Below are 8,306 nucleotides of genomic sequence, written 5' to 3'. Positions count from 1 at the left end.
ATTAATACTCTATAGTATGACTACCTTTATTCTTCAACACAGCCTGCACTCACTTAGGCAAGCTCCTTTTTGTAATTTCTTTAGGTAGTCGTCAAAAATAGTTCTGCAGGCTTCTTGAAGGACATTCAAAGCACTTCTTTGCATGTTGACTGCCTCTTTTTCTCTGTCAAGATGATCCCACACTCAATATCATTGAGTTCCATGGCATGAAAGTGTTCGACTGTGTGTTTTTCTATTCAGCTATACTTTTACTGCACTGGCAATGTGTTTGAGATCAATGTCATACTGAAAAATGAAGCCTTGCCCATCAGATGCTTTACAGATAGCATTGCATGGTGGATCAAAATCTGATAGCACTTTTCTGTGTTGATAATTTCATCAATTTTAACAAGACCACTATCTGAAATGTAGCCCCAATGTGTCGACACATCACTGGTACATCCCATCCCATCTCATCACTCATAGGTGATACAAAGCAGAGCTCTCAAATGCATAGATGTAAAATATCTCAGTTGAAAAGTGAACTGAGTATACTGAATCACCACTGTCTCTTGAATTAGTAGCTTTTAGCAGCGGAGCTCTTTGCTGACGAGCGTGATTGCTGTTGTCAGCTCAGCAGTGACGTCGGTGCCTCATTCAAAGCTGTTTTAAAGACCACAAAAGCCAAATAAACAAAAGTCTGAAAATGCTGTCAAAAACAACAAGCTGGTACGCACTCGTTTTTGAGGTGAGCTGAACTGAACAGGCTATCGTACTACTAACCTGGAGCCAGTCAGACTCAGCTCTGAATGTCAGGCTGTGTGAGCGTCGAGGCGTTCGCTGACTGATGTATGCAAGGAAGTGCATTTGAACCATGATTTAAGCGGTGCATAAATTGAATCAGAAATGTAATTTGTAATTTCCACCTCTACAGTCTAGACAGATAACATATTGCTTCTTTGTATACAGCACCATGAGAAGATGATATTTTAAAGACCTATTTATTTGAACAGGTTTGAAGTCCAATTGCAGTGCACTTAAAAGACAAAGCACTCTGCCTTTCTATTTGCCTGGGCTTTGAACCATAAACATTGTTTGTGTTTCTCAACAGTTTGCTCAGAATGAAAGGAGGTGTCATAGCGGCCCCCTGTCTCTGCATAATGCTGTCTGAGTAGTCATGCAGTATAATATCTTGTCTGTCTGAAAGTGATTCTTACTAAAGGATTTCGCTTTTGCTCTGAGCACGATCGTGAGCTTAATATAGGAGCAACTGAAAACTTTCTTTTTGCACTGTGATGGTGATGTGTTGTGATGTGTGCGTTATTTCACACTGGGAGGGCTTTATCATTTAATGGCCTCGGGCGTGTTTTACCCATGTATTTGTACATGCACGTGTGTGTGTGTGTGTGGAGGAGGGTTTGTTCTGTCTTTCTCTTTGTCCTCAGAGCTTTTCCTTTCTGTAAGCCTCCAGATGTTGTCGTTTGCTCATTTGGGATAAGACGGAGCAGTCAGGTGTGAGAGAGATCCTCGACAACAGAGTTTGAACGCAAATAAAGCCCTGCCATGTGTTGCTACATGAAATATGTGTTCACACCTATTTAGGAGGTGTCGTACAATCAGTGCACTGCTCATTTTCTACCTTACTAGGCTGCAGAGGCTTAAGTGAGAATTATAGACTGCTGCATGTTTTGAATACAGCTTATGTTATAAATAAATGTAATAGGAAAGCAATGGAAAATAAAAACACAATGAGAGGGCAAAAAGTAAAACCACAATTTTGTAATCATAATAACCTCTCTCTGCAATGCAAGTGATTGGTTGACAAATAAAGCATACCTGGGGAGCACCGATGGGGTGCCTAATTTGTGCATTCTTTATATTGTAAGGTAGACCCTACAATAATACATACAGAGAAAAACCCAACAATCATCAACAATCAGATGACCTCCTATGAGCAAGCACTTTAGCAACAGTGGGAAGGAAAAACTCCACTTTAACAGGAAGAAACCTCTAGCAGAAATTGGTTCAGGATGAAATTAAGTCCATTCATTGCTGTCTGGTCATAATAATCAGCAATGTGAAAAGGCTTCTCAGATGAGAGCTGAAAACAACATCAAGGACCTTAAGAAAGTCCAGTTACTTAGCTTTCCAAGCTCCTTAGATTACCGTGACCTGGATGACTGAGAACCCACACAGACAAATAATCAGTAATGACTTTAAATGCAGGGTTTCCCAGCTAATGACAACCATGTTCATTTAAAAACTATAACACATAACTGGGGCTTCTTCACAATGAACTACTGCATCGGTATGGTGTTGTATGGAGGGGATCAGCTCGTGGCACAGCTGAGGTGAAGCCTTTTTTTTTTTTTTGCTTTTATTGTAGCCTTCATTTCAAATTTATTTTGGGTCAGGTGTTTCTCATCTTCCTCTTGACAATACTTCACTGATTCTCTATGGTGTTCAGGTCAGGGAAGCTGGCTGGCCAATTAAGCACAGTGCTGCCATGGTCAGCATAGATTTTTAGAACAAAACTGTGGAGCAAAGCTGTGGAGAAATTGCAAAATAATGTTCCTCAGTGTAAAATTGTGAAGACTCATCATCCATAGCACACAATATCATCAAAAGATTTGGAAAATCTGTGAGAAATATCCTCTTGTGTACAAGAGAGAAGGCAAAAAATCAATACTGGATGCCCGTGATCATCAGACTCTCAGGTGGCACTGAATTAAATAAACAGGCCGGTTGCTGTCATGGAAATCACTGCACAGGTTTAGGAACACTTCCAGATACTTCATCTGTGTATACAGTTCACTGTGATATCCACAAATGCAGGTTAAAGCTCCATCAAAGAAGAAAAGAAGAAGACATCTGATCGTGACAGTTCAGACCTTTTGCCAACTGAACACATTTGGCCCTTAATAAAATGAAAAATATGACAAATACAGTAAACATGGTTACCAGGCAACATTTTAACTTCTTCAGAGGGCATTGTGAAGTTCCTTCAGCGAAGGTGTTTTGCCAAAGGAGCTTGCAGCCACCACGTGTTGTAGCGACGGCATGCCATTCCAGCAAACCTCCACAAACTAGATAGCGACAACACTGGTAATTAGTTGGCCTCTTTACCTTTTTTTTGCCAACTCACCAGCTCTCCAGAGTCCGAATCAACTGATCCACTTATCCCTCACCGCGATCATGGAAGCGGTTGACACCACTTGAGAAAAATCTAATCATAAAGCATAATCTTGTTAGCCGGGTAGGCGACAAATGTAAATCCTTCTAACGTGCCTCACAAACAAAGACAATCATCACTCTGGTCTCTATTTTTCTGACCTAGCAGAAGATTCAAGGTGCCGAGCAGATGAAGATGATGCATCACGGTGTCGTTTAGTTGTGAGAGGCAGAGAAATATTATCACATTAACACTTGATTTCCATTTTCCATGAATAATTTCTTTTCTGTTCTGTTTTGGGGAACATAATTTATCCTTCATCTGAAATGAAGAAAACTATATATTTCCTGTGACACCGCTTTGCCACTAAATTATGATTCATAGTTGAAATTAAACAGGAAACATGTCTGAAATGTGCCCTTTGGAAATGTTCTCACCAACAGTCCGCTGTAATCACGCCGCTTGACAAGCAGCTATTTTGATTCCATTATCAGGCAAAACACAAACTGTGACAATGGTCCAAAGTGTCCGCTCAGTCTCCTTTAATATTTGTTTATCTTTATGCCATATGTTCTGTGACAACCCTGTAATATGAAAATTTGAGTTGTTATTCACGAGGTATTATGATATTTGACAACAGATTGGAGAAATTAATTCCAGGGAACAGGCTATGGGTGAGTGATAACAGCACCTTTCTATTGACAGAGCTTTCACACAGATCAAAACTTAATGGGCTTTATAATTAACAGTGATGATTCCTCTCCCCTCTGGTTGGCCTTTGTTGGGGTAAAGCGAAAAGGACGGCTGGCATTTCTCAGATTACTTCAGATTGATCTTGCCCATCCTACTGCGAGTGACAGATGAAAAGGGCTAACTAGCTTTGACTTTGAACCTGCGGACCACAGGCTTTGCCATTCAGTAAAGACAGCGCTGACAAGAAAACACCTCATTAAATGTGTTTTGCTACATAGCATGCCAGGGATAGGTGCTGTTAGTCTTGTTACTGTCAAAAAGCAAATAAACAAGAAATACTTAATCCTCGTTTCGATTTAATCTACTGCTCAGAGAGTGCAGCAGGACGCTGTTGCTGCTCTTTCAAAACTGGCAGCGAAGAGGCTTTCCGGTGATTTAGTTTCAGGATTCCACAAAATAGTGAAGACAGTTTATTGATGGTTGAACTCAAGGTTGCTTTTTGCTGTAGCGGGTATTACTGCATAATTTAAATAACCTACTTATCCCAGTGGGATTCACAGGATATGATGCATATGCGTATCACAGCTTTTAATTTTACCTCACTCAGAGCACCCTGCTTACAGTTCACTCTCTTATAGTTATAGTTATTAGAGGTATCCCATGTTATTGATGATGCCGAACAAAGTTTCCTGCTAGTGACAGCTCAAATAAAAAATGCTAAAAGCGGTGAGAACTTTATTTTGAACAAAAAAAAAATCAGCTTCTGAGGCGGTTTTACCATTTTTGCCATATTATACCCATGCTTATTTATCAGAAATATGTGATTAACACAAGTATGTAGCTATCTGATTTAATTAAAAGAATTCTAATTATGAAATACTGTTAGCTGAGTCAAATGATTCATTTTAAAATTTACCATACATAATTTTACAATTTGAGAACGTAAAGACTAACTTACAGCATTATTAAGATTTTAACTGCTACCTTATTCACAGAGGTCGACAGGGGATGGTAACAGACAAAAATCAAAGCGTCGCCTCTTGATCTTGAATTGAAATTAAAATAATAAAATTTCATTAAAGCCATAATGCTTTGAGTTGAGCAAAAGAGCTGCATGCAGTTTCAGAGCCGCCGGTTCGAGACCCATGTCTTAGAGCACGCCAAAGACAGGCGTATATGCACACACGCGCCCATCAGCCTCTCAGCAGACAGCAACGTCTGCCTGCTTTATCATTAACATTTAGAAAAGTCACCCAACAAAATGAGATGTCAGAAGAAAAGAAGAAGAAAGGAGAGAATTAAAAAATGCAAGTTTCTTTCTTTAGATGCTGATAATTATATAACTCATTCTTTTTTATATATAAAGAAGGAACAGTTCTGTGTGCCTCCCCTCTGAGGGATCGTTACATTACAGGCTACAGTGGCTAAATTTCTAAGTAGCCTTTAGTGGTTACAGCACCAACTAGGGTTAACCTACAAAATGAGCCATGTGGTAGTTTGGGTGAACATTGGGTCACCCAGGATGAAGTAAAATTCTCAGCTTGAATTATGGTTTTAATTCAGTGTGTTATACAATTCTTCAAATTAAGTCTTCTGCTATTAGCCGAGCACAATCCAATAACCTGACATCGTACATGAGAACATTTTCAGGCTTTTGCAACAAAACCTGACAAATTGTCAGTCATCATGTTTCAGCATCAGATCTGAGATCTAAGGACAAAAACATTAAACAACCCTTTGAGGTGAAATTAGGAAGAAGTCTAGAGCATGCACTACGTCTCTCCTTGTTGGCCTCATTAGCCACATGTAATCTATCACACCTCATCCATTTGAGAGTCAGCCTCTGAGCTGTGTGATCTGTAACACACTGGACTTGGAAAAAGGAGGTTTATTTAGTCCTGCTGCATTGATTTTATTTGTTTACTCTGTGCTCTCAGTATTTTTCTAATGCTTCTCCTTTGAGAAGTCTGTAAAAATACTTCCGGGCGAGAGTGCAACCCCTTTTTCACATCTCTCGTACACCTTGTCCTTCTTTTCATGCAACCTGATGCTTGTAAAATTAATGGAGATGGGCCTGAAAAACTTTTTAATAATAAAAACATATGCGTGAAGCACTGCTGTGTCTAATCACACTAGTGCTCTTTGGTGAGACCATAAAACATCCACACTTAACTGGCAGAGGTGGGCCAAGCAAAGCATCTATTGCAAAAACTCAGTAACAAGATTAAAAAGCTTTCATTAAGTGGCTCATTCACAGAACGTCTACCAAGTTGTTTCAGCTTCTGGTCTTCATGCAGCCAACACACTGACTTGTTTTAATTAAATCAACCAAATGTACTGACTGACTAGTATTATTACTCACGTCAATTTAAAAATGTATTACAGGCTTTTCCTCGATTAAAAACCCAGACAGCCCCTTCATTTTCTTTCTTTAGCTCATTTTGTCATTTGAAAACTTCATTCTCCGTGCATCTGTCTGACTTTGAACAACGTGAATTTACCCACAAGCCTTCCAAACAGTCGCAGACCATCTTGTTATTTACCCCCACAGTGTATTAAAATGCCAAGCAAAGGAAATCATAATGAGTTTTTGAATCGTGCTCGCTAACCAAAAGTGGGAGGCTGCAAGTGCAATTTCCATTTCCATTTTCAGAGACTCAGAGAAATGCCTTCTTTGCTATACGCCAATGTGCACTGTGTCATTTGTGTGAGTGTGTGTGTGTGTGTGTGTGTGTGCATCTAAGATATTGTTTTACAGTAATTAGACTTTATGCTTGAGCGATTCCTTGTTTTAATTAAACGAAACTCAAACTGAACAAATGTGCCAAAAGTGTATTTTCAAAGGGGGCGAGGGCTGCTGTAGAAAAAAAAAAAAAAATATATATATATATATAAAAGGATCTTAGGTATTGATTTGTCTAGAAGTGTTGGAGACAACTCTCCTGGCTATCTATCTGAGGTGGCTTTTGACCCAAACTATGACAGGGTGCGAACCAGCACTGCACACAACAAGCACCGAGCAGCAAGTAATGAGCCGCTCTGTTTGTGTTCCTGGAAGAAGAATTTTGTTTTTGTTTTTCCCACACACACACACACACACACACACACACACACACACACACACACACACACACACACACACACACACACACACACACACACACACACACACATTCCTGTTTCCCTCTTGTCCCTTTAGATGCTTCTCTTAAGAAAATTGCTCTCGTATGAAAATAGCACGCCATTCCTTTGTTCCTCCAATAAAAGATGTAACAGCTGCTTCTCAGGGAGTTAATTCTAAATGAGGCTTGGCATTGCCCTCCGCTGTCAGATCCAACAATGACCTGGACTTCTCCTGCTTCCTGCCTCCCCTCGCCCGCCTCCTCCTTGCCTCTGTCATCCTCCACCTCTCTGCTCTGCTTCCCTCTACTCCTTAAGACGAGCCCCTTGAGCTGGACGTGTTGACAGGGCTTTCTCACTCGGATGCAGCCATAGGGAAGCTGATGTGTCCCAGGCCGCCCAGGAGCATCACGGCATGTGATGGCACCTCAGCCTCTGCTCTTAACAGAAATCACCAGAGCAGCCTGATGTGCAAGAGGAAATTAGGAAAAGAAGAGGAAGCTCCTCAAAGAGTTGCCAAACAATTGTTGTTGCAGAGCTGATGAGTTATGATGTGTTTGTGCTGCAGCGCTGGGATTAAGGCTGAGGTCCTTAGTGTGGAAGTTGCTGCTGCTGCTGCTTGTGATTGAGGCTGTCAGCCTTGAACGCCACAGATCAGCACCAGGTGACACCGGGGGGACATGGCAGAGCCCAAATCCCAAACATGCAGCCTATTGAACCTTGCTGCCTGTACGGTTTGAAAACAATTCTCATGCTGAATGAATGATTCATCCTCTAAAAACATGTGATTGTCAAAGGAGGTTGAGGAAGGGAAAAAAATGTGTTTTGTGAGGTTTATCATGCTGATAAAGCCTCGCAAGCCTCACAGCAGCGTGAGGATATGATTACCGAACGACTGCGTCACACATTTCTGAGAATGCTTTGTGAGAAAGGGAAGATATGGAGCAAAGGAGGGAAAGCGGTTGAGTAAAACAGCAAAGATGTGACAGAATCAGGAGATTTGTGAAAAGGGTAGAAATCAGGCTGTGAGGAGATATTTAGGCCATGCTGTTTTTTTTTGTTGTTTTTTTTAAAAACTGCTTACACAATATGCAGTTTGTCTGCTACTTTGGATGTCCAGCTGCTGCTCTTCTCCCGGGTAACCCAACTCCAATGAAATTATGCTGCGACTCCTTATGCAGAACATGCTATTATTCTCCCAAAGCAACAATCTGATCATTCAGCATCCCTTACCAGCAGGCTTGCAAATCCCATGGTCTTTGTAGTATTTTCCTGGATTTTGTAGCAAATTGGGCTGAGGGATTGAATCAGCTTAACCTTTCACCAGTAATCATAGGTGATT

Source organism: Maylandia zebra, linkage group LG2 (genome assembly GCF_041146795.1).
Source record: "Maylandia zebra isolate NMK-2024a linkage group LG2, Mzebra_GT3a, whole genome shotgun sequence".
NCBI lineage: Eukaryota > Metazoa > Chordata > Actinopteri > Cichliformes > Cichlidae > Maylandia > Maylandia zebra.
This window is presented reverse-complemented; position numbering follows the sequence as displayed.